The following is a 27,235-nucleotide window of genomic DNA, read 5'->3' on the forward strand; positions in this document are numbered from 1 at the left end:
AAAACGAAAACTTTTCCTATCATCGAGCTGCTTCAAGACTAAAAATTGTCTCAGATCAGAGTAGAGTTAGTATGTGATTACAAATGTTTTGTCAATTAGGTTTTTATGAATGATTTGCAGAAAAAAAGAACCCTGAAAGTACTTCAGGTGCCTTATATGGCCCAACCTTCCATTCTGCTCTTATAAAAAATGTTGTTTGATTCGTGAGTGCTGTCTTGTTTGAAACACCATCCCTACCCATGATTTCTAAAAAAACAAGTTGCTTACTATCGGTAATACTCTTTCTGGTGGATACTCTATCTAACCGCATATTCCTCAACTTAGAATACCTACCAGGTGCCAGACTGAATTTGGAAATATTTCATCACCAATCCTCCCACATGTTGTTGGATGGTGCTTCGTGGCTTTAAGTTGACACCATACTGCACTGAAAGTGACAGAGCAGAGCCGGATATAAACACCAACCCTGCGTGCTGAGGCCAGTTCCTTGCTTGTCACTTTGAGTCCTCAGAAAAATTGCTAGTACAAGTCTAGACATTCCAAACTTAGGGCCTCTTTGCAATGTTAACAAGAGGCCATTCCTCTGAACGGGCAGGAGGGAGAGCATTGAGGAGTCTGCCATTAGATAGAACATCGACCAGAAAGAGCTTTACTGAAGGTTTTTAACTTTTTCTTCCATTGGATACTTCGAACCGCATATTCCTCACCTTAGAATAGATACCAAAGCAGTACCTCCCCAAGTGGAAGGTCTTTTAAGTGTACTCAGTCTAAAATTCAATTCAACTTCATATAAATACATGTTGTATCCATAAAAGTACGATAAAAAAATTCATACAACTCATTACATTAAGAACCATTAACATACATAAATATGACATATAGTGAATAACATAATTAAATAATTAAAAATACAGCACCCTCAAACGTACATAAAGTGCATGATCGTGCATCAGAGCAATATATTATTCATAGAGCAACGTGCTATTACTGCAGCTTTCAAAAAGGCACCCAAACAAATTGTTTCAGCTTCATCTTTCAGGTGAAGAAACCATTCACATTCATCTTTTAAATGTCTAACTCTTCGTTTCTTTAATAATTGAACCAGAAAATGTTTGGAGTATATACGATTGAACCCGCAAAAGAACATAACATTTAACATTGATTGTCCTGAGTTGCTATCACAGGGACATGGAGAAGAGTCCAAATGAATGTTAAAACCCAGCGGGAAACACAACAGATATTTAGCTGTGCCAGCCCTTATCGAAATAGAAGGGTTTGTTCCCCTTTTCTGTGGTCAGATACATTGCCATGTTATCGGGGGCCAATAACATGTAATTTGTCACGCTCTCCTTCATAGTTTACTTATGAAATCTATTGGAAATTGCCTGATCTTATAATGCCTGCCATAACTGTTTTTTATTAATGTTTAAGTTGTAAAGTGGATCGTCAAAAATCAGTTCAAGGTTGACAGAACATAATATGGATCTTACACTAGCTAACCATGGAATCTCCGCCCCTTCTCACAGCTAAGGCAGTCCTTTATGATGTTCCTGGGTAAACATGCTTTCTCATTTTTAGGTCTCGCTGAGCCTGCCCATGCGCTGCTCTGCGAGAAATTTAGTCTGTGAGTTTTCAAAGTGCTGCCACAGAGTTTTGGTGGCCCATCTGTCTTTGATTGCGATCATTTTCGCGGGTCGCGCGGCCGTGTCACTTTCTTGGCCGCGCGGCAAATGCTTGTTGATTGAAAACAGCTGAGCGTTTGGCATTCTTATAGAAGGATGTCCCGAGGGACAAAAGCTTTAATGAAGTTGCACTTGGACTTCGTTCAAGGTACCTCATGTTCAATACACTTGTCATTCCCAAGCATAGCTCGACTGACTACTGTACATAGCAAATTTCTCCAAAGTGCTTTGCACTTCGTAATTAACCATATGAATTGCAGGCCGCACGCTGCCAGCCAGTGCAATCAAAGGGTGGCAGCCCTGTGGTCCTCGCACAGTGTGACTTGCAAAGCCATGACCAGATGCTTGGCGACTGCTTGCGAAAGCATGGAATTATTACTGCCTTCCTCGGGCTTCCGGTAACCATTCACAGAGTGCAAGCTGTCCTTACTTGACTGCCTGTACTGTGCGTGTGCAGTCTGGGCGTTTGGGAGGAGCTGACAATAAATAGTGCCTGGAGTGACTGCAGAACTCCCCCATGTAACATTCACAGTGTGACCCCTGAACTTTAATGGAATACTGGTGGCGATGCAGGCATATTCCAAGTGCTGTATTTGAGTTCTGTATTTGTGTGCAGGCCTCCATACCAGCAGTTGCTAATTCTCGCAGCGTATCTCAAGCAGAGCTCTGTCGCATCAGTATTAATGAGGTGGGTGGTTTTCGACCTTCTGAAAAGTTCCTTTTCACTATGAGAAGCTTTGAGACTCTTTGAGCCTTCCCGCAGCATAAAGCAAAATATTTTTTATTTATTTAATAAAGTTTTATATAGCGCTAGCTAGACTCGTGGGTATCAGAGCGCTTTACATACACAAAGGAAAACAAGCATTGGCATAGCCAATAGGTCTCGCCTTTGGGACCTTATAAGTGTTTAGTTATCTAGCACAATATCATTGGTGCAACAACATCAACTGTTGCATGGCTAAACACTTGTAAGGTCCCAAGGGCGAGACCTATTGGCTATGCCAATTCTTGTTCCAAATGGCAAGCCATAATAACTGCGGTCGGGACATTATGTAACCCTCAATGTATGGGATACCTATTTCTCTATGACAAATGTAAGTGGAGGATGAGATATGTGCAAAAAGGGCCTTTATACAAGATCTGTTTTCTTTCAATTGAACTGGGTTGCAATTCTGAATTCCCCAGATGCCAGCGACGTACGTAGCCGCAGGCAAACTTGTTTTGTATATTTGCAAAAAAGTGGGAGTACATCTCCACCCTTCTGTTGCGGTAAAGAAAATAGTGTGCACGTTGAGTTAGTTAATTTTTGCCTGCTTTGCACGACCTGTGGGCCCTATGAGCCTGTGGTTCTAAATGATAATTCCAAATAGGAAAATGTACCCACTTGTAATATCTTATTTTTATTACCTGCGGAAATAGAGGACAAGTGATGTTAAGATTTGTTAAAATTTGTTTGTAAATCTAAAGTGGCCATGATATTGACAAAGCCCTGCATCAAGCGTCGTAGAGCGTTTGGCGAATGCACCATTAAAACTTCATCATCTGCATATAAAAGTGTAGGTGAAGGGGAGCATTGATTAAAGGAACGTCTGGGGTCATATTCATCAAAGATGGGTGAAGGTTATTAATATATAGTATAAATAAAAGGGGTGCCAGTACACACTCTTGCCTCACACCTTGCAAAACATTGGAGATGAAACCTCACCTTATTCTGACCTGGGCCTTCTTTTCTGTGTGCAAATATGCAAGAAAGTGCACTAGTGCCTCGTCCAGTCCTTACGCCAAAAGAATCGCCCAAAGCTTAGACCGATTTACACAGTCAAAAGCTTGGGATAGATCCATGAAGTCTAAATATACTGGTAACTTGAGTGCAATTGTATATTTACCTATTATTAGTGTCAAATTTAAGCATTATTCGACCATACCAACACTACTCCTAAACCCATATTGACATGGATATTAAACTGATGTTGCTTCTGCCCAATGCTTAATACAATTGTATAAGATTCTCCCAAGAATCTTAGCCATCGTGTCAATAAGGGAGATAGGTCTATAACAATTAGATTTGGTGGTTGGGTGAGGTCCCCCTTACTATAAATCGGCACGATGAAAGACATTGACCAAGATTCAGATGGCGGGGAGTGAGTCAAACCATTAAAAACATTCACAATAAATGTGCCTAGAACTCAATAGAACATTTAAAAAGATCAATTGGAACTCAATCTGGTCTGGGTGCCTTTCCACCCAGACTTTGAGCTATTGCTTCCTCCAATTCTTCTATAGAGACGAAAAAAATCATTACAGTGGCTCGTCACCTTTTCTATACTCGGGTCGTCAACAGCAGCATACATTTTAGAGAAATATGCCTCCCATGTAGCACTAGCAATATGACAGCTTAACGGTGTTACCAATTGTGTCCCTCTCCTTAAAGCAGAATAAATTACTATTTTTTGTGGCACTGATAGTGCAAGTGAATCCCACTGATTTAGCAACACAACCCATTTCCTGCTTGCAGATGTGTTGTTATATATCTTACGACATGTAGCCACTGCTATAGGGTCCCTAGGGATAGATGTGAGTGCCTTCCTTAAATTACAATTAGCCATTGACCATTTATAAGCAAACTGTCTTGGTTTAGAATGTTTAACGTGCGTGTGGAGAAGCAAATTACACTTAATATTTAGGCATTATTGAGTAAAGGCCAGAACCACCCCTTCACTCACACCATCATTGTCCAAGCACACTTCAACCAAGGCCATATTTTCTCTAACTATAGTGTGGAAGAGTTGGGCTTGATCAATATCTCTCCATTTCAATCTGAAGCAACCAGTATTTATCTGTAGGCTGGATGCCCCACACTCCACGCTGAAGGTATCCTTATTAGGAAGAGCAAATGTTACCTCCAAAGGGTTATGATCCCCGGGAGTAGAAGCCAACACTCTCCCCCGTGACACAAAATCAAGTAAGTTAGATGTTCTGAAGAAATAATCTATTTTAGAAGGTGTCCTCTACCCATATATGTAGGTATCACTTGCTTGCTGGGGCCTACAGCATCCATTTCTTTGAGTAAATTATGGGAATCTAGAAGAGTCTTTAGTTCTGCTCCTCAGGTATCGGTACCAAGAATACATATAACTATCCTCTTTCACTGTACTACATATTACTGCAGGGATATTATCAAAGCCCAATCTTGCATTGAAAACTCCCTCCAAAAAATCCCTGGTGATAGGCCATTGACTGCCGCAGCATTTTGTAATTCCAAAATGTAATCGAATACTTGGATGAATTTTGTATGAGGAGTGTTCCAGAAATCATAAGTCATAAAAATTATGAAAATATAGAGACAAATGCTTCTTAAATTTGAACACTTGAAAATTATTATTATTAGTCTGAAAAGGTTTGACATGTGGCTTCAACGCCAGCTTCACCCAGATGACCAATCCCCCAGCAGCCTTCCTAGAGTATGATGGTATTGCTGGAACATAATAACAATCTGAGCCATCAACAGGGGTATCTTCCACTAACCATGTTCCACTTTCAGGCGAAGATCGCCCTGGCTCTCAATTCTCCCAGGGAAACTTTCCCGATCGCAAAAAAGCTACTCAAAGTACCTGATCCACCGATGATTCCCGACCCTTCCGGTCGCCGGTGTAATGACCTTGCACTATTCTTTATCTCCAAAGTGCAAAACATTCTTTTTTTTTTTTTTTTTTTTTTTTTTTGAAAAACCTTTATTGACGTTTTAATCATTTACACGTATGGGCCTACAACCCCCCGGGGCCGGCCGCTAAGTGATCAGAACAATAAAAGCAAATGTAAACACAGGCGGCACCTCGGAGAGCAAAGTCTTCAATCCAATATAGTCCGGCCAATGAGCCGCGCGGGTAGGACACCAGGAGAGAAAGGGTTTTTCATTTTATGATAAAACAAAAACAGTAGGATCAGGTGCCAAACAATTTCCCAACAGCGATAAGGGGCAAGGATAAGAGACGTAAGCAATAAGCAGCAATACATTGAATCAATGGCGCAGACACGGGAAATTACGGATGGGGAGAAATATCAAAGACAGTTGCGCCTACAGGCCCCCGTACCTAAAGCCCAGCGAACCCCCCGGAAACTGTGGCACACATGAAGAGCCAACGATTCACAATAAGAGAGGTGTACCGCTCTGATCCCAGAAAAAGGAAAACAAGAAGAAACAGAGAAGAAAAAGGAGGCCATGGAAAAAGAGATAAAGACTAAAGAGTCCCCTCCCCCGTCCCCCCACCCTGCACCTCTGCGAATGAGTATGGCCCCACCCCCCAGCAGTGTGCCTGTCGCCCTGGAACTAGACCCGAAATATAGAAGAAACAGGGAAAAAAGGAGTAAGAAAGAACCCCACCAGACGGGGGGGCGGAGAGAATATAATAAACTGGAGGAGGGCCTTCAAAACATACCCCCGGCTTCTCCCTCCCGCACGGTGAAGTCTCCCCACAGCAAACAATTAGCAGCACCAAGTCGATCATATCAAAAAAGGGGGGGGGAAATGGGGAGCATTATGCACCAACTATGCGAATAACCATGAGAGCACGCAACCATGAGTCCGCCTGTCTACTAGGTGACCACCCCCGAAGGATCAGCCTCAGCCTTGACCACTCTTTGCGATTCTGCCCATGCCTGCCCCTCGACCCAGCACCATGTCCGATGTCCCAAGGTACAGGAGTGTCCAAAAACAACCGGGAAGCGACGCACACAGGTGGGGTGGAAGTCTCTGAGTACCAGCACAGACCGCATCATGGAGGGGCGTCTTTTCCAGTGCTGCCCCAGGATCTGCACTGCACACAAGGTCCAGACAGGCTGAATCAGCCAAAGGAGACACACGTTGGTGGAATTGTCCCTGGGTCGCCGGAGACCGTGCACGGGACAAGGCCACCATCTTCCACACAGGTCCAATACCTCCGGAACAGATCAAGCCCACAGTTAGCCGACCACACGGTAGCATACTGTCCGGAGTGTCCGGCTGTGCACTAATCGCGGGGGGGGGGCCGCAACATCTTCCTCCTGTGTGCAGTGTGGGAAGCCACTGTGTACCTGTGGACCAGCATGCCGCCACTGTCCCAACGCTGATGCCACACCATCTAGCTTCCTCCCCAGGACCCCGGCGCCATGAGCCAAGGAGTAATGAAGGGCACCAAGGGCCTCCAGGAGGTCGCCGTACCCCAGAGCAGCTCTCTCCGATCGCTCTGCCACACTCCCAAAAGTCACACACCCCCAGTCCCGCCGCGACCCAGCGGACAGGATGGTAGGCTGCATAGCAACAAAATGGCCGCTGGGAAGGCCCGACTCGTATTGGGGCCAGGACCCCGGGACCAACGCCTCAAGGTCCACGTCGCTGAAGACAGGGATCCTGGGGCAGGCACAAATTCAGCCGTTGCGCGGTCACAGGCAACAGTCGTCTCCGCCACGGACCAGCTCCCGCGAAAAGCCGGGAGCAGCCCGCAAGGATCAGGGCGAGCCAGGGACGGCGTCCGGGCAGCTCACCGTCAAAGGCAGGGGCAAACACCACAGAATCCGAGAATTGCACCCCCGGGCATGTCCTCGGTCCGCAACGCTCAGCAGGGGGGAGCGACTACAGCAAAATGCAGGCCGAGGGCAGCACCACTCCGGCGGACCGACTCCACCCAGTCACCACAGGCCGCTGTTGTTAAACTGCCACCCGGCCAAGGCGTCCACTCGAGGTCCCGGCTCCGGGGCCGCACGGGCCGCAAAGTTCAACCGCTGATTTCTCCGGCGGTACGGCAGTCAGAAACCTCGGAGTCACACGATCGGTTGCCACTTTCGTTTACAAACACGATCTCGTAGCGCAGAATAAGGATCTCATGCAGGATAGCCGTGCGGGATGCGGAGGTTCACGGAGCCGGGAATCTACGCTGCCGTCCCGGTCGCCATCTTGGCTCCTCCTCGTGCAAAACATTCTTAAGCTCCTCCCTCTGAAAGACAATGCCTTTATCACTAATAGTATAATCCCTAGTCGAGCTGAGAACGCCCCCCTTTTGGAGACCATTACCCCTTTGACCCTGGATTCCTCCCTGCCCATTTTAGCTTCAGTGAAAAGTGGATCGCCCCTTGACCCCGCGCCCCTTAACGTATTGAAAATGGCTACCTCCATAGTCCCCCCCCCCATCCTTAGGATAATTAATGCCTCCTTTGCCTCGGGTTTGGTCCCCCCCGAGTGGAATAGAGCCATGGTCAAAGCCCTTATAAAGAAACCACATCTGGACCCTAATGACCTAGGCAATTACCGGCCTATTTCGCTCCTCCCTGAAGTAAGCTAGATGGCAGAAAAACATATGAATCACACACTCTGCTTTTCTTGAGTCCCACGACCTACTCCATCCATCACAAACAGGTTTCCGTCCGCGCCAAGGAACCGAAACCACACTGTTAGTAGTGGTAGAGGAATCAAGAAAGATTCTCGACTCAGGAGGCTCATCAGCGATCTTCCTTCTCGACCTGAGCGCGGCCTTTGACACGGTGAACCATCAAATTCTGGCCCACCGTCTCAGGGACAGAGGAGTGTCGAGCCAAGCTCTCTCCTGGCTTCTATCTTTCTTAGAAGGAAGGTGCTTTCAAGTGTTTGAAGATGACATCTCCTCAGATCCCCTACCCTTGCAGTGTGGAGTCCCTCAGGGTTCTTCCCTGAGTCCGACTCTTTTTAATGTTTATATGGCTCCATTTGCGGACGTTGTTGCCCCTTTTGGAATCCATTTAGTGTCTTATGCCGACGACACGCAGCTTGTCGTAGCTCTGAATCAAGCCGGTCAATCAACCTCTGACCTCCTCCCTTGTTTGGAGGAAGTGGCTAAATGGATGAGCCTTTCCCATCTTAAGCTTAATGGCGACAAAACCGAGCTGATGTTGCTCGGCAACCATATGAGTACTAGCCTCAAAAACCTCTGGCCAGCCTGTATGGGTCCAGCTCCTACCCCAAAGCCTGAAATAAAGAGCTTAGGCATTTGGCTCGACCATGACCTCTCCTTTAAAACCCAAGCTAGGAGGACGGTTGCGTCATGCTTCGGCCTGCTTAAAATGCTTCGTAAAGTCCTGCCCTTACTCCCCCTTCCAGCTAAAAATCTACTGACACAGACAACGATTCTATCTAGGATAGACTACGGCAACGCCCTTTATCTGGGAGCCCCCACCGCAGTGGTCGCTAGGCTCCAGATTCCTCAGAACGCAGCGGCGCAATTGCTCACTGGCATCAGCCACCGCTGCTCAGCGAAGCCTGCTCTGCGCTCCCTGCACTGGCTCCCAGTGCAGGAGAGAATCCACTTCAAGGCCCTGTGCGTAGCCCACAAGTCCTTGGGAAGAAATGCACCTCCCATCATCAAAGATCTGATCCGCCCGTATAAAGCCGCCAGAAACCTTCGCTCCAACTCGCTCGATCTGGCAGAGGTGCCCAGAATCAAGAGAGCTAGAAGCGGGGGCAAACCTTTTTCATACAATGCCACCAAGCTTTGGAATGCTCTCCCACTGCTATAGGGTCCCTAGAGGTAGATGTAAGTGCCTTCCTTAAATTACGATTAGCCATTGACCATTTATAATCAAACTGTCTTGGTTTAGAATGTTAACATGCGTGGGGAGAAGCAATTTTCTCTTAATATTTAGGCATAATTGAGTAAAGGTCAGAACCACCCCTTCACTCACACCATCATTGTCCAAGCACACTTCAACCAAGGCCATATTTTCTCTAACTGTAGAGTGGAAGAGTTGGGCTTGATCGATATCTCTCCTTTTCAATCTTAAGCAGCCAGTATTTATCTGTAGGCTGGACGCCCCACACTCCACGCTGAAGGTATCCTTATTAGGAAGAGCAAATGTTACCTCAAAAGGGTTATGGTCCCCGGGACTAGAGGCCAACACTCTCCCCGTGACACAAAATCAAGTAAGTTAGATGTTCTGAAGAAATAATCTATTTTAGAAGGGAGTCCTCTACCCATATATGTAGGTATCACTTGCTCACTGGGGCCTACAGCATCAATTTCTTTGAGTAAATTATGGGAATCTAGAAGAGTCTTTAGTTCTGCTCCTCAGGTATCAGTACCAAGATTACATATTTTATAACTATCCTATTTCACTGTACTACATATTACTGCAGGGATATTATCAGCCCAATCTAGCAGTGAAACCTCCCACCAAACAAATCCCTGGTGATAGGCCATTGACTGCCGCAGCATTTTGTAATTCCATCATGTAATCGAAGACTTGGATGAATTTTGTATGAGGAGTGTTCCAGAAATCGTTGTTATAAAAAATATTAAAATATAGAGACAAATGCTTCTTAAATTTGAACACTTGAAAATTATTAGTATTAGTCAGAAAGGGTTTGACATGTGGCTTCAACGCTAGCTTCACCCAGATGGCCAATCCCCAAGCAGCCTTCTGAGAGCATGATGGTATTGCTGGAACATAATAACAATCTAAGCCATCAACAGGGGTAACTTCCACTAACCATGTTTCCTGGAACTGAAGTATGTCAAATTGTTTTATAAACATTAACCACTCGGTTAACAATAATTTTGATGCAAGGCGGGCCCCATTCCAACTTAAAATATGCAGCTTTGGACACCTATCAGCTTTAAGCAGCTTTGTACACCTATCATCCCCATTCATCTCAATAATGTTGATAGGAGGGGGAAAGGAACAGATGGGGTAATCTCACTAAAGACTTGTGGTTGAGAATGAAATCCTAATTGAGGCATTGGGGATATTTTATTTTTCTCGTTCCCCAGTCAATCTAGGTTTTCAGGATCGCTTAGCAGGGCATATCGATTTTCAGAAACAGACTGAGGCCCAGGATTATTTAAAGTAACACTTCCAAAGAAGATTTCTTGTCCATTTGGCTTATAAAAGTAGCTTAATGGGTGAGCACCTATATTGGTATGGAATAAGTTACTGGCCTTCCTCATGCCCAGCAGGTACCTTACTATAGCTGGTCTACAGAAATTTATGATGATGCAGTCTCCTGCAATGTCCTTCCCAGAATGTCCAACCCAGCCTACCCTTCTGGCCATCAAGATTTCATTAAAATGTGAGCTATGCGTTTGTGCTTCCATAGCCAATCAAGACATTTATTACGCAGCTCTGGCTATTGCTCTTTCTGGTATTCCTTAAGTGGGGGGACACCAGCCAGAACGAGCACCTATGGGCATGAAGATGTGGGTAAATCCAGGTTGTCCTTATTAGGGAAAGCGGAAGAAGTATTCTGATTATGTTTAGTTGGATTATCCGCTGACTGGGCAAGATCTTGTTTGCGCAGGTTAGCTGGTCCATCTGTCAGATGTGCTATGCCTTTTTCTGCTACGTTTTACTAATTCCTGAGCTAGAAGACACCATTGATTTCTCCTGTATTGTAGTGACAGTGCCATTAGAAGTAGCTAAGATATCAACTAGGGGTTCCGTTTGGGTGGGGTTATTCACATTTTTGGACAATTGAGATTAGGGTACAGAAAAAGATGACAATCTAGGTGATTTAAGGATAGTCTCAACACAATATCAAGCAAACTTTTCTCAAGACTAGACAATTGAGCCCTAATTGGTTGAAGTTTTTCATCTATAACACCCAATTTTTCATACAACATATTAGAATTTAATGACTTCATTATGCAAATATCTACAGTCTGTGTTGATTGTGAAAAGGGCTGTTTAAAACACCAATTGGTTAACTGCCCCTGGTCAATTTACCAGTCCTTGTCCCATGCCCTTTTAATGACTTTCCAGCCCGCCTTTTCTTCTTGAGGGCTGGCTCCCAATCAGGCAAAGTACTTATAGAGCTGTCAGAATTTAGGGGGGGTAAAAAGTTATTAGTTTCGCCTGTCGTCGTTTCCAGCAAAATGGGTGGGACCTCCTGTTGCAGCAAATTATTGGTCAAACATAGTACAGGAGAGCCCTCAGGTAGGAGCGTTTTAGCCAATTGAGATCCTTGATTAAGCCCATAGTCCAAAAAATGAAAGAGGGCAGGCCCAGCCTCGGCCGGGCGCAGACAAATCTTTTCTTCGCCGCGCGCGTTCCACGCATGAGGAGCCCTCCTGGAATAAGTAGGCGCCTCTGGGTGATGGTGGTAACGTTGGCGACTTTCTGCCACAGGGAGAATTGGGGCTTAAGGTCCTGACTCTACTCCAAGTGGAAGAGTCTGTCGAGTATACTCTATCTAAAAAGTCTTGCATGGCCGAGTGTACTAAATGTAATTGCTGCTGGACCTGGCTGTCAAGGCAATAGAGCTTTGTGAAAGTATGCACTGATGCCCACATCACAGCCCAGCAGATGTCAAACACAGCAAAGACACATGCCAACGCAGTAATAGCAGCCTTGTCTGTGGTGTAATGGGTGCTTAAAGCTTCCAGCAGCTGCTGGCTGGCAAGTACTTCTATACAGCATTACCTTTCTTTACCTTAGAAAACCCCATAAAAAGCTGGTCATCCACATGGTGTTCCTTGGTACAATCAGTGTAAAACCTTAAAGCCCATTTGGGGTCCATCCTATGGAGCCTCTCTTCCGAGGGTTAGGGGCAGGAAAGAATGCAGGTAGGGTGATGTATTTCCCAACTTGAAAGGGAGTCACAAGTTTTGCACAATTGCTGACCCGAGTCCTTAACACCAACTTGTCCCAGAATAAAGTATTGTATGGTGGTTGCAATGAAAGTGCCTGGAGTTAACTCATGTGACAAGCTGACGTAATCGCAATGAGGAAGACATTCTTTAAAGTCAGGATCCACAATGAGCAACTCTAAATCGACTCGAAGGGGATGCACATGAGAAATCAAGGTAAGGTCCAACTGTTGCATCACAAATGGTTTCGGAGAGAACGTGTGTCAAACGGTTAATAAATATCATCAAAATAGGTAATACAAACAAGGATGATTGGTGTGGCAAAACATAGAAAGGTCTAAAGGGCTGAAAATAGCCCTTAATGGGGCCCAATACAAGGCCTTGGTGGGCTAAAGACAAAGTAAAAAAAAGAACATCTGGCAGTGTCAATCTTGCGGATTCTATACCAGCCAACAAATCTGTCCCAGTGCCTGGCATAAATGGACTTTGTCACTGGGTGTTTTAGTATCATTGCTCAAATGTCCTAGGCTTGTTAGAAGGCCTTGAACTGTATCGTAACTAGGACTACCCCCAATGAAAGAAAGTGACTGCAGAGGAGTCCGGTGCAACTTCCACTTGTTGATTGTGTCAAGGGAATACAGAATGTAGGCCAGGGTGAGTATTTTGAATTTGTCCTTTCACAAGAAGGCATTTGGAGATTGAAGGTCTAAGAGGGGCCGTAGACCCCCATCCTTCTTTGGTACAAGGAATTATCGAGAGTAGCAACTCTCAAATTCTAAGTCTGGATGTGATAGATAGCCACCCTGGGACAAAATGCTGGATCCTGCTTCCCTCAGAGGGGTTGTGTGCCACTATTTGCAAGCTAAATAGGCCTGGTGGCTGATGGTGACTGAGGACCTTATAGGCCTGCATGTTGCCTATCGTATTCACATTCCCAGCCTCTAATATCCTGTGGTGATTGCTGCTTGGGTGGGGAGACTGATGTTGCTTGTACTTCTGTCCCCAGAGCATCCTTGAAATTTCCTAAACTGGTCAGTAAACTTTTTTGCTGGGGTCAGATGACTCAGGAAGCATGTCGTGGCTCTACTTTTTCTTGAAACGTTCCAAGGCGAATCAGGCTTTTCATTGAACAGAGATGAACCATAGAAAGAAGTATCCACGAGAGAGGCCTGTACATTTCCAGAACGTCTTGTGGAGTGCATCCATGCATAGCGGCAAGCACCCCACTGGTACCAGCTACCCTTTCCAGACAATCAGTAGTATCAACGCCAGTATGAATCACGTATTTGGCTGCATTTTGACCATTCTCATTGCTTTGAGCCATCGAGGCCCTAAGGTCTTCCAAGGCTGCCGGCAAGAGCTAGCTGGTCATATCTTAAACAACATGCGTATATGACCCAAAAAAGTAGACTGCATTGACCAATCTAAATGCTACGTTAGAAGAGAACATTTGCTTTTCAAATGCCTCAATCCTCTTAAACTCCCTATGCGTAGGTGTTGTGGGAAATGAATTAGGGTTCACCTTGCTGGTTCTAGCCATAACAACCAGACTCTTTGGTATAGGCTGTTTAGTGAGTAAATCAGGGCCGCCAAGCGCTGGTCTGAGATGTCTAGCCCCCTGCCTATTCACTGGTGGGCATGAACAGGACGTGGACTGTGTGACTGTTTTTTGTTTTGATAATCCAATTTATTCGCATTTGAGATAGCAAAACATACAGAGACAGCATGAAAGTGTACATTATATCAAGTCCATCAACGGCAGACAACAGGAGACCCGGCCTGAATGTAAGGCCCTCAAACAAACCACCTTGTGCAAAAGCAATATAACGATATGGGAGAAAAATAAGCACAGAACTCAAAACAATAGATTGAGCCACTTGCCCAAAAACGTTTCAAAATTTTCAAGACATCCCCGGGCCTCGAAGAGGGTTTCCTCCTGGGCCACGCACCAGTCCACTCCCCGCCGCCACTTACGTATGGTAGGGGGTTTGGCCTGTGTCCAAGCTGCTGCGATATCTCGCTTGGCCACTGCCACCGCTGTGCCAAAGAAGCGTTCATCGGCTCTTGAGCAGTCCAGGCCATCAAATACTCCCAGGAGAAGGCGTAAGGAGTCATGAGGGACCTGCCACCCCAGAGTCTGCGTGAACTCTGATTCCACACCCGATCAGAAAGGAATGAGACCAGGGCACACCCAGACCTTGTGGTAAAAATCGGCTGGGACGTGGCCACATAGTGTACAATCTGGGGAGGGCCCTGTGTAAGCGTGCGGGGTGAGGTATGCCGTGTAAAGGTAATAAAGCTGGATGAGACGTAACTTAGAGGCGGTCGTCAGGGTTTTGGGAGCCATAAGGGCGTCTTGCCAGTTTGCTTCCTCTAGGGGGCCCAGCCATCCCTCCCAGCGGGTTCGCAGTGAGTCTAAGGTAGTAGGGCCATTGTTCACTAGGGAGCGCCCCCTCTACCCAGGTTTCCCATCCTGACATGGGCTTCTAGCGGACTAAACTCGGAGAGTGAGGTGCCTTGTGAAATATGCGTAGTGAGGGCATGATGAAGTTGCAGGTACTTGTAACATTGGGTGGCGTGAAGGAAGTGGCGTTGCTGCAGGTCGGAGAAGGCCCTGATTTGGTCTCCCACCCAAATGTCCCCAAGGAGTGAAATCCCGACCCGATCCCATTGCCGAAAACTTTGAAGGACCGATGCTTCACGCAGCCATGTGCTGTACCACAGAGGCGTATGTTGGGTAAGCCTCTTGTCCCATCTCGTATCTATGTGACTGTTAAGGTGTCTGTGAATGCTTCACTGAAAAGGCAGCAAGGGCTCAGTGGTGGCTCAACCAGGCTGTAACATTTCCAAAATGACAAGGTTCTTAACATTAGTAGATTTTTTTTTTATTTATAGCGCGAACAAGACCCCAAAGGGTATTCAAGCGCTTCACAGTAATGGAGGAGGGAACACTGTCGGGGAACGTTGAGGAAAGGGTAAGAGAGGCTAGCATGATGGGATAATACAATTGTACATAGATGCGAGCAGAAAGTAACTTAACAAGGTAAGGAAGAACTTTACTTAATCAGGTAAGGCAAAGAATCATAGAACATTACAATTGTTAGGGGGGAAAAAAAGGACATTTCGCAAACAGACGAGCCATGATCCAATTAAGGCAGGAACTTGTTCATTAGGATTGTTTTTACTTCATGTTTGAACGTTGCCGTGTAGGGGATTCTGCGAATTTCAGGTGGGAGGGAATTCCAGATCTTAGGTGCCGCACCCGAGAAGGCCCTGAGTCTCATTTTCTTTTTGCGAAAGGTCTGAGGTTTCAATAGCAATGAATTTGCACTTCTCGAAGGTCTGCCATCTATTGATAATTCCTGTTTTGGAGCCAAGTATCCAGGTGTTTTGAAGTGGAGGGCTTTGTGCGTGAAACAAGCAACCTTTAAATGTATTCTTGCTTCAAAGGGATCTTAAGGCTGGGGAAATGTTGTAATTTCTTTTTGTGTCGGTGATCAGTCTGGCAGCGGCATTCAATGAAGCCTTGAGTGGGGACAAGGTATATTTGGGGAGGCCACAGAGCGTCACACTCACATAGTCTAGCCTCGGTAGGACAAGTGCTTGTACCACCTGCTTGAAGTCCTCTTGAGGGAGGAATGATTTTAGGTTTCTAAGAATCCTTATTTGGTGTTTCGCACCCTTGCACATCTTACTAATATTTTTCTTAATGTTCAAGTGTGAGAAAAGGGTGATTCCAAGAGATTTAGCTGAGTCGATGATAACCGGGGACTAGTTGAAAGTCGAGAGGTGTTTCATCCGGAGGTCAATCTTGGGGGTGTGCTTAGGCGGGGTAATGAGAAGGAATTCTGTTTTGGTGGTGTTCAGCAAGAGATGGTTTTCAGTTAGCCAGTTTTGGATAATCGTCAAGGAGGAGTTGAGTGAGATGAAGTCTTCAGAAGAGTTGATTTTCAGATAAATTATGTGTCATCCGCATACATATGAAAAAGAATGTTCATGGATGATAGAACATTCGCTAGTGGTTCCATGGAAATTTTAAAGAGTATAGGAGAAAGGGCGGACCTCCATGGAAACTGCAGACGGATGGGATAAGGTATGGTTCACCTTAACTCTTTGGGATCTATTGTGAAGGAAGGAAGAGAACCATTGCAGTACCAAGCCGGAGAGGCCCATCCTGTGTTCCAGAATGTGCTCCAATGGCAGTTGTAGGTCCAAGACTTCAGCTGATTGGATTTCCACTGCAAATGAAGTACTGTCTTCCATTGGAGGTTCAAATGGCGAGTCAACCCTGTATCAGTGAAAATATCAAACTCGCTGGCATCTTGTAAGTTCATGTAAAAATTGTCATCATCATAATGAGGGGGTAAATCATCCCCACCATCATCATCTCTAGGTGGTTGCTATCAGAGCCAAAAAGATAATGGAGCCTCTGATGTTGCGACCGTCCTAGTAGAGGCATAAAATTGGAGTCAGGCTGTATAAAGATTGGTTGCGCTTTAGTAATTTTGTGGTGCGGCATTGGTCGGGATCAGGCTGAAGTTGGTTCAAGGTCAGCGAGTGGAACAAGCTCTGGATCCTCCTCCAGCAGCGTCAGTACTGGTATTAATAAAGAAAGGACTGGCGTAGGTCATAGAGTCAAGTTGGAAGCCCGCAACGGAATTGGTACAGAACCAGTAATGGGTCCAAGGGGATCAGATGGTGCCATGGACAGATCTACCAGTAGTTACCTGACTGAAGATTTATGCAGATCCTTGGGGCCTGAAGATGCGCCAGAGGGAGCCTGAAGAATGCCAACTATCTGAGACATGGCCTCCTTAAAGGTGTCCGTTTGCTACAGCGTCGCAGGTGGCCCAGGAAATCATGGCGCACTGGGACTAACTGTGTAATCTGCTACACAAGTCTGGAAGGATACCAAATACAACGTGACACCCTCGCACCTTCTCTTTAAATGGAGAAAGTCGGGATGGGGTTAAGTCCTGCTTATCTTTCTTTTGCTTGTGTTGGGACTTCAATTTTGACTTACTTGAGGACGTCTACTGTGAAATTGACCTCTCACTGGAGCGACATTAGGACCAGGAGCGAGTATGGTCCCTCAACATGGAGTTGGATTTGTGTGAGGCCCACAACTTCTTCTGTGTTCAGCATTTCACAGCTTTGCTTCTTGGTCCTGAAATGCCTTCTGGTGCATAAGGGCTCATTTGTTGCATGACTTTGAGTTATGTCCCCAAACCAAACCAGAGACACACCTCTGTGATCAACGTCGGTTTTCTACAGTTGTGGCATAGTTTGAAACCTGTAGTCTTAGGAGGGGACATTGTTCCCTAGCACACTGGATTTTGTTCTCTTTTATGAGTTGATTAAATTGGGAACTGAGATCTGTACTGTCGTCAGAAGGTGAGCAAAGAAAGGAACTATGTCAACGTGCATGGGTGGTGCTTATATGCGGTTCTGCTTTTCTAGGGCGGTATGCAGATAACACTGAGCTTTACTGCACCATCTAGTGGTGAGCTGAAGCATTGCTGGTGAAAGCTTTCGGGATCCAGTCAGCCCCCTGGGGAGCATTCGAAGTCAAGGAATCTATCCATCGTAGCTCTGCAGTAATTGGCCATCCAACATTTCTGCAGTTATATAGTATTCACAGAGTTGGAATTAACCTGGTTACTGTTTGAACTTTCCTTAACTTTGTCGAGTTAAATAAAGTTTAAAAAATTCTTTTTTACTTTTCTCTCTATACTTTATTATACCACAGGGGTACTCCACAGTGTAATTGCAGATCTTACCAAGGTAAAGTAGAGGGGAAATAAAAAATGTTCATTCAACTTTATAGTAAATGAGTAAAATTATTTATATAGAGATCGAAAGTGAGCAAGAGGCATATGGATCCTTTTGATGCAGTGTTGCATGCTGCAGTGTAGGATGAAGCCATACTGGTCTGGGTGGACCAGGCCGGTTAAAACCAGCAGGAGGCGGTTGGCTAGTACTCCAGCATAGAATTTGACCTCTGTATTGATAGGGAAGTTGGGACAGTATGATGTACATCAGTCCAGGGGAACGGCTGTTGGCTAGTACTCCAGCATAGAGTTTGACCTCTGTATTGATAGGGGAGTTGGGACAGTATGATGTGCAGCATTCCAGGGGAACGGCCCAGTTTAGGCAAGACCACCACGTGGCCAGCTCTATTTACGATGGGAAGCTTTCTCTGGAGATTGCCTCCATGAATATATCCAGAATAGAGGGGAGAATCTGTGATCGGAGCTTGTGGTCGTATTCCGCTGAAATCTGTCTGGCCTGGGTTGTTTTTTACCTGGATTTAAGTTTGCTTCACCCACCTCTTCAGCGTGAATAGTTGTTCTAGGTTGTCTTCATCTACCGCAGTGGGCAGGGGCATGGTGTGGTCCATTAAGATGGTCTTGTTGTATTGTGTGAAGCCAATTGCGATCCCAACGTATGTCTCTACCATAATCATGGTCCCGTGCATCACCGGAAGCACCACCCTAGTTTCTATGTCCTTGGTTACCAGCCAGTAGTAAAGTTTACCTGATTTAGCTCCCCATTCAAAAACCCATCTGGTGGAAGCTATCCAGCAGCGGCAAGCATCCTCCAGGCATTGTTGTTGCAAGGAGTCCATGTCTAGAGTTAGGCGGCACTGTACATACTCCATCTGGTGGCAATGTGCTCTCCGCTCTTAGGCCAGTATAGTGGCTTCTAGATTGGTAATCCTTGCCACACTTTTCTGGTCCTTGTTCCTAAAGTATAAATGGGCAACTCTCCACATGAATGCTTTACAGGCTTCCCAGAACATGCTGGCTGAATCTACAGATCCTTTGTTTATGTTTAGGAATGCCTTCGATTTCTCAGCCAGGTATGGTGGAAGTTGCTCTTCAGTCAGGAGCCATGCATTGAGAAACGATGTAGACCGATCACAGGTTGGGGGGTGAAAGTGTGCATTTGAGGGGGCATGGTCAGATATCCCCCGGGGAAGAATGTGTGAGGCAGTTGTGCACATGAGGTTGGGTGCCAGGCGTAGTAGATGATCAATGTGGGACAGTGCACCGTTCACAACAGATGCATGTGTATATCCTTGGCATTTGGGTTTCCATATTCTCCATATGTTGCTAAGTCCTTAACTGTTTACTCAATCCCCCTTCCATTGTTAAGCCCCATTGAGTCTTTGGGAGCCTCGGTCAGTCATAATATTGTTTAAGTCTCCCCCTGTGATTGTCACCCCATGTTATAAGGTAAGAATGAGTTCTTATGCAGGGGGTGTAGGAGAATAGGATCTGCTTCACATGGGTACCCCCACTTTTTGCTGGTGTTTCACTGTTTTTCGACCTTAGTCTGGCTGTGGCCCTGCTAATCACGCCACAGCCTAGCTGCTTCCTCTCTAAAATGGTTTCCATGTACATTAGGTACATATCTAATTGGATTTTGGAGTGCCTTATAAGCCCCTAGTATATGGTATACTATGTACCTAGGGCATAGGTACCTTAGAGGCCTACCAGGGGCTGCAGCATATATTATGCCACCCCTGGGAAGCACTCCAAAATGGCACCCCAGGTCTGCTACTACAGCCTGGGTAAGGGTGTGCTTGCACCCCTTACTGTGGTATAGGCTACCTATATCACTACCCTATATAGGCACATATAAACCTATAAGCCACTCCTATGGCAGGCCTTGACAATCCTGAAGGCAGAGTGCTTGGTTTTATGTGATAGGGTGCCCAGGCATGAGCTGAGACCCTCTGCAGCTTTCGGAAATACTTCCTTATGGCTGTTCTGTGATACAGCCATACCATATACTCTTAAGTGCATTATAACCTCGCGGTAAATGCTAACTTTGGGATGGCTGCATCAAAACATGTTGTGTTTGGTGTCAAACGCTTTGGAATACTACCCCCCGCCAGTCCTGGCGGCTGGGGTAGCATTCCACCCTTCTAGAGGAAGAGACATGTTCACACTTGCTAAACTCGGTAGGATTTTCCTGAGCCCTGGCATCACAAAATGGATGCCTCTGCCACAGACACGGGTCTGGCCTCCTGCTGCTGGCCGAAACTCCGGCAGGGGAGGCCTGGACAATAGGTTTCCTGTCGAGGGAGGTGTCCCCACCTCCCCAGACAGGCTGATGTGTATTGGGGCTGGGCGGGAGCACTCTGGTGCTTTAAAGTCCTGTACTGGGGGCACACTTGGTGTCCCTGTGCACACTCCAGTTCAAACCGGCTGCAGGGGCTACCTGCCCCTGCTCTGGCGCAAAACTGGACAAAGGAAATGGGTGTAACCACCCTCCTTTCCTGGCCCACCCATAGGTGGGGCCTTAGAGTTAGTCCATCCCCTAAACTTAGTATAAGTATAGGAATCCAGTCCCTAGGACTTTAGATTACCCTGGGCGAAACTCTGCAAAGTACATCCTGGACCTTCGACGTTCTATCCTGACTAGAAGATTGAATATATCTCCCTTGGGGTCAAGGAGTGACTCCCCTGCTTGGGAGGCACCAAAGAAGCAACTGACCGGTCTGCAATTCTGAAGCTCCCGCCGGACGCCGAAGTCTCTGCATCCCCAAAGGTGGATTTCCAGACTTCCCCGAGGCTACCCTGAGTCCTCAGCAAAGCTGAGGCCCGTGGCTATCGTGGGTAACGTGGAACCGTGACCCCTGGACACCGTGATCTTTTGCAGCAACACTATCTTCCTGGTCCTCCTTGAAGTTGTGCTTTGGGCTCCGAGTAGCCCCAGCCTTGAGCACCTCCTGCACTGAAGATTGTTGGCCTCCACTCCACGAGTGACCCGTGGGCCAGCTCCAAGAGCGACCGCTCGAGGCTCCTTCGCGATCACTAGGCCGTTGGCTAGCAGGTCCCCACAAAGGCAACTCCTTTTCTGATTGGGCGTCCCTGGTTGCTCCAGACGTGCCCTGAATTACCCTCGCTGGGTGAGTCCCTCAGACCTTGCTGGTCTGCACCGCAGTCCTTTCTCTGAATTCCAGTGACTTGCCATTGCCAAGGCTTGTTGGGTCCATTCTGCTCGCCGACACCGCAGCACTCAACAGACTTCGTGGTACAGCTCGAATCCGGCTCGTGGACTTCGTCGACGCCTCCTGGACCTCGTGGCTGAAGAGTCAAGACACCCATCAACTCACCTGAAGCACCCGACATCTGTGGGCCTTGGTCCATCCTGCCCTAGGTCACTGGCAAGTGACCCAGACTCTGTCCCCTCTGCTTTCAGGTTCCTTACATCCCAGATCCAGGCTTGGATCTCTCCGGACACTTCTCCTCATCACGGCAGCAGCAGTTCTTTGCAAGCTTCCATTGGAATCGACGACACGACCCGACACCAAAAGACACCTATGCACCCGGCTTCCCTGGGTGAGGTAACTCGAGTACTCCGGTGCTCTTGTGTGTGCTAGCCCGAGAACTTCTTAAGTCCAAAAGGGTTTGGTCCAGACTCGATTAGAAGTGTCCCTAATCTTTAAATTTCCAACCGCGACATTGCCCATAGAAGATAATAGGAACCCGCGGTTGTGTTTCCACACTGCATACAGCTCCCGTGGGTCCCCTGTGTCACTACCATGGGTGGTTCCTTGGGGTCCCAGCAATTCTAGAGGCAATAGACCTAGTGCCTATTCCAGTCGTGGTTCTTATACAATTTTTTTGGTATATGGTTTGGTACGCCCCTAGGGCCCAAACGTGTATTTATGCTTTTACTGATGCTTGATCACTTGTAAACTAAGTACTTCGAACTCCAGGCTCATAAAGAGACTAGAGGGGTGTGTTTTATCTTAAATACATATATTTTAAATATATACCTGGTGTGGTTGTCTTTTCATTTGATCATTCAAGAGATTATAGACTGGTAAAACAAGCTGCTTTACATTCCTTCAAGACTTAGCCTGAAGGCTGCTGTCCATAGCTACCACTAGGATAGCTTTCATATAAGGTTGTCTTTAACCATGCACCATAAGGGGTTGTTTGGACTGATACAAGGTGCCCTCTAGAACTAGTGGACAGCATATATCAGGCCACCTTCTCACAGGGGGGACATCCACACTCACTGGATTGTACGGGGTGCCCTACAAGGATCCATCAAGGATCACGTACCTCCTAAAGGCAACTTGGGACACTCTGGACACCACCAGAGGCAATGTTTTGTGAAGGAGTGTGGCCATACTCTTGAGCTCTGGGAGTATCAGCATGGAACACTCTGTCATAACCCGGGCAAGCTAGGATTGGGCAGCTAATGCCCTGAAGGTGAGTTACTTATAACATTAGATTTGCCGGGGTGTGCCGATGTGCGAATTGTAGTACTGCCTCCCTCTTAATGCGGCCCAGTAACCCATTGACGTTTCCAAGTCATTCCCGTGAAGGAATGCATGGTGATAGCAATGGATACCATGGTGCGGGATAGGAAGGAAAGTGTAAGGTTCTGCATTGCTAGTTAAGTGATAATGGCAAGGCCCGTGCAAGGTCTCGATGGGTTTGTTGCGCGAGTGTGTTGAATGTGAGGTATTTGCTGAGAGCTATTGAACATCTAGAGTGGATGAAACAACCAAACAAAACAAATCCCAACTTCCCTTTTCCCTATACCTTCACCCTTGAAAAACAATTTGTCGCCTGAACCTCCAAACTAGAAACAAAATAAACACAGGATAGATGCAGAATGGCGGTAAAATCAGTTGTCCCTTCACCGGCTCCACTTATAAAGTCATATGAAAGAAGGACATCTATCTGTAGCATTCAGTGATGCTGGCATGCATAAGTTAAGATGAGCAGTGTGGCCACGGTTGGAGGCTTCCATTGTCCTAGGGTATTGGTCTGGATGTTGATCGCTGTTTAACAGTGTTAGTGTCCGAAGGCACTCCTTGGCTTTTCAGCTCAACTATATTGTCCTGCTTCTGGTGGTCCTCATCTGACTCCATGGAGGCCTCAGTGTCATGTGAGCCCTGTTTTTGTCACATGGATTGTTTCTGACGCTTTGCCTCATGCACCCTCAGTTCTCTGTCCCCCTGGCTTCGAGGGATTGGTTGTAGCGGAATCTGATTCAGTGCAGGATGTCACTTTTCTTTAAGCCAGGTCCACGCCTCTTGTTGTAGTGAAGATTGCTATCTATATCCGTACAATGCTAAGTTAGCACAATCGCGTTAGATGTTAGAAAGTCATCTTTCCGCTTTTGCTGCTTTTGCACACAACACTGTAGTTACATGTTATTAATTGAGAAATGCTTGCTCGACTTTGCTTCACATGAGAACTGTCTATTGTTCACATCCCTAACAGTGAGCAGCAACCTTGGTTTGAACATTGTGTAAAGAAACAGTCTGGGTCGCTAGACGGTGCATGTTGTTGGGTTCAGGTTGATCGGCCCACTATTTAGCCATAACACGCATGCAGCTGCAAATACCTGAAAGTCGAGTGCTTTTACGATTGCAGGCAGCATGCTTTAGACATATTCGGAAGAAGAGCTTTCCCAGGAGCAGAGTCTAGCTGATCCTGTGATGTGATTCCACTAAGCTGATCTTTACGGTATGGGGTTCCCCATTCAAGCCTAGAGACCTTTTATTAGTCTAATAATAACCATATTAGTTTACTAGCGAAAGGAAGGTGGTTGTCATCCACTGTCATTTTATTATGATTACTCCTTTCATTTTCTATGGTATTGTAACTATGCTGATGGTTTTGATCTTAATCATTTGTCTGCTTATGTTAGCCAAAGTACTGCATCTTAGGACACGAGGTTTATAAAATAAACTCTTTAAACTTTACCGTGTCTCTGTTTATTCTGTTGTGGACTGATATGAGAAAAATTCCGAACAGGTATTTCTGATTCCCACCATTCCTGAGAATACCCTAAGTCGCTTGTTCTGGGTTGTCTATACATTGGGACCGTCGAGATAAAACTCGGATAACGAATGGGACACTGATGCTGGTCGGAGAAGGGGTTCTGGGTTCTGAGGTGAGTTTTTGGTACACCACAATTCACTGAGGTCCGGGTTTCCTGTGCATAGATCTGTGCATAAGCAGAATCCCTGCAACATGGCGCACCTAACGTTTGGTCGATTGATTTGAAACGCCTTAGTAGTGCTTATATTAGTCCACAACACCCTCACTCTGGTTTCCGGTTAACGGGAGTGACGGTTTAACCTACCTGTGTTTCAACTAATAGGTTCTTTCAAGCTTGATCATTAAAAAGGTTTTTTTTTACTGAACCCCAGTGCTACTGTTGATATCGTTGTTACTCTTTAGTGTGTTCCTATAGCGGTTGATATAGCCGCACATAGTCGTACACCTCTGCGCCATCATTTGACGACGTATGGGGTGCCGGATGATGGAATGGCTGTTATTTTTGTGGTGAGCGCTGATGCGTCTTACCCATATGAGTTGTTTTACTCTTGGGTGACTTTTCCGGCGGTGGAGGACGATGATACGTTTCATTCCTTTAGTCCCACGCAGCTACTTGCGGTCTATACACCGTATAGGACACAAGAAATTCCTATCTCTGCCTGGCAGCATACCATTTGGTTTAATGTCACCCTTCCCCATGATGTTGCACCGGCTAGAATGGGCCCGTTGTCTATTGCAGGGGCCACATGGCCGATGCTGGCCGGATTTACGCCTCATCCCCGCTGTCTCACGGTGGCGGTGGCTGAGTTGCGGGTACTACACACAGCCCTGATTACAGTTCATAGGGCTTTAGTGCAGTACGTGTCACGCAACGTGCAGGTGGGGGCACCTGCTGTTGCGGGACAACCAACGGACCACCATGCGGTGGTTATTAGTCCTGTTATGGTTAATTCGGTGATGGGCAAGCGCCCCCAAAGTAAGGATGATTTTCTTTATTGGCTTGCTGGGAAATTTGACCAACTGGAGGTGGTTTTTCCGCATACCACTCCTGTGGAGAAACACAGGATTCTCACCATTAGTTTGCCTAAAGACTTGGTCCCAGATATGGCCGATTGCACAAACTGGGGCAAGGTCTTTGCCGCGACCTACTCGTAGTGCTTCGGCACTCCGTCTATGTCTGTACTACCCTCCATAATTAAACGTGTTCAAGAGAATCACGGAGCGGAGGCTGCTGTTGAATTAGGAATGAGGCTTGTCGGAGTGTTCGATGTGGTGGCTTCCATGGTAATGGGCAACCTCAAAGGCGATGCCATGCAGTTCCAAGTAGCTAATAAGCTGGACCGCGTGGATGAACTCGACAGGCCTAAGGAGTTTGCTAAAATAATTGCGCAAGCCTATAGGACCGTGGGCCGTAGTGCCTTGGGTGTTAAACCAACTGTGGTAGTTCCTGATATAGTACAGCAAACTAAGGTGAGCTTGTCTACTAAAGACGAACGCCCAAATTTTCCTAAACAAAGTTGGCGGGCAAAGAAACAGGGGAAGCAGCAACAGAAACAGGGGTCTCGTCCTGCCTCGCCCGTGCAGTCATCTAGCGAACGCACATATGATCTGCGCGATTGATCTCGTATTAAGTCACCTGATAGATTTCAGATTTCTGAACAACGCTCTCCTCGTTCTTCACAGGAAACATCGGCTTCACAATCCGGTGGCGGAGACCGTGGGAAAGGAAGGGGTGCCCAAAGTCGTGAGCAACCCCGTCAGACTGACGGCAAAGGCAAGCAGGACGAGTCTGCACGTCAACGACCCCCGTTTCAGAAGAAGAAAGTTGCTGCGCTAACAGCGAGGTATGCCACAGATGGTGAGGACGCAGTTTCAGAACCTGACTTGGGCACTAACGCTGCTCGATAGCGCGGCGGAAGTTACAGTAGTGCGACAAGCACTGCGTCCATATGTGGTGGCGACAGCAACTGATACATTAATAACTGTAGAAACTGCTGACACTAGAGTGGCTCCCCCTGACAGACTATATAATATAGTCCTTTTAATTGAAGGTGACATACAACGCACGATTTAAGGGATTTTAAAGCACAACGTACTCATATTCACATGATATTCTATTGGCAGAGGCTGATTGGCCCCTGGCTTTCATTTTAGATGCTCCTAGAGGGGAGGAGGTGATCCTCCCGTCCTTTGCGCACACAGTGCCAAAGGGCCAAAGTTTGCCGAGGAGTGGGCTCTGGTGCTTGCACCTCGTTGTATCGTAATCAGGTAGGCTGGGATAAATTGTCCTCCAGCCATGAAATTCCATTGCGGTCCACGCCCCAGCCACAACCCCAATATCCCATGCGTCGCGAAGCAAGACCTCACGTCGCGGCTATCCTTGAACAATTGGAATATCAAGGTGTAATTGAAACATGTGTGTCACCAATGAATAATCCTTTATTCACTGTGACGAAGCCTGACGGGTCGTACCGCCTGGTTTTGGATTACCGGCATTTAAACTCTCATTGCCGGACAAGCGCAGTACAGAATACCCACAGTTCGGCTCTCGTCGATAGTCTCGTGAGAAAACGGTTTAAAACCACACTTGACATTTCCAATGGCTTTTACAGCCATAACCTGTCCTCTCTTAGTACTGAGTGGACGGCATTTACCTCGGGTGGCAAACAGAAACATTTCAAAAGATTACCAATGGGCAATAAGAACAGCCCTGGAGTCTTTGCCGCTCGTCTAGTCTCTCTGTTAGAGAGCATAGACCCTGATGCGTACTCGTATGTGGATGATATTTATCTCACAGATGACGAGTTGTGGCCGCATCTGTGTCGCGTTGATCGCATTATTGTTTTGTTTGTGCAGACTACGGTTACAAATTCAACTTTGCGAAGTCTCACATTGCGGAATATACAGTGTTGTTTTTGGGCTACGAACTCAACAATGAAGGTCGAGGATTGGCTCCGCACTTCCTAGAGAAATGCGCATGCCTACGTGCTCCTACCACACTGAAGAAATTACAATCTCTGCTGGGCTTTCTGAATTTCGGTCGAACGTACATTCCTGATTATGCCCAGCGTATCAAGTCGCTTTATGCCTTGGTACAACCTACTTTTTCCAAATCATGTTGGCTGCCAGACCATTCAGCTATATT

General features: G+C 46.6%; 1 protein-coding gene across 5 annotated transcripts in view; it reads left to right on the plus strand.

Moving 5' to 3' along the window:
• Positions 1 to 27,235, plus strand: part of SNED1 (sushi, nidogen and EGF like domains 1) — a 3,096,442-nt gene that overhangs the window by 886,400 nt on the left and 2,182,807 nt on the right. The window lies entirely within an intron of this gene.

This window comes from Triturus cristatus, chromosome 11 (genome assembly GCF_964204655.1).
Source record: "Triturus cristatus chromosome 11, aTriCri1.1, whole genome shotgun sequence".
In the NCBI taxonomy this organism is placed as follows: Eukaryota; Metazoa; Chordata; class Amphibia; order Caudata; family Salamandridae; genus Triturus; species Triturus cristatus.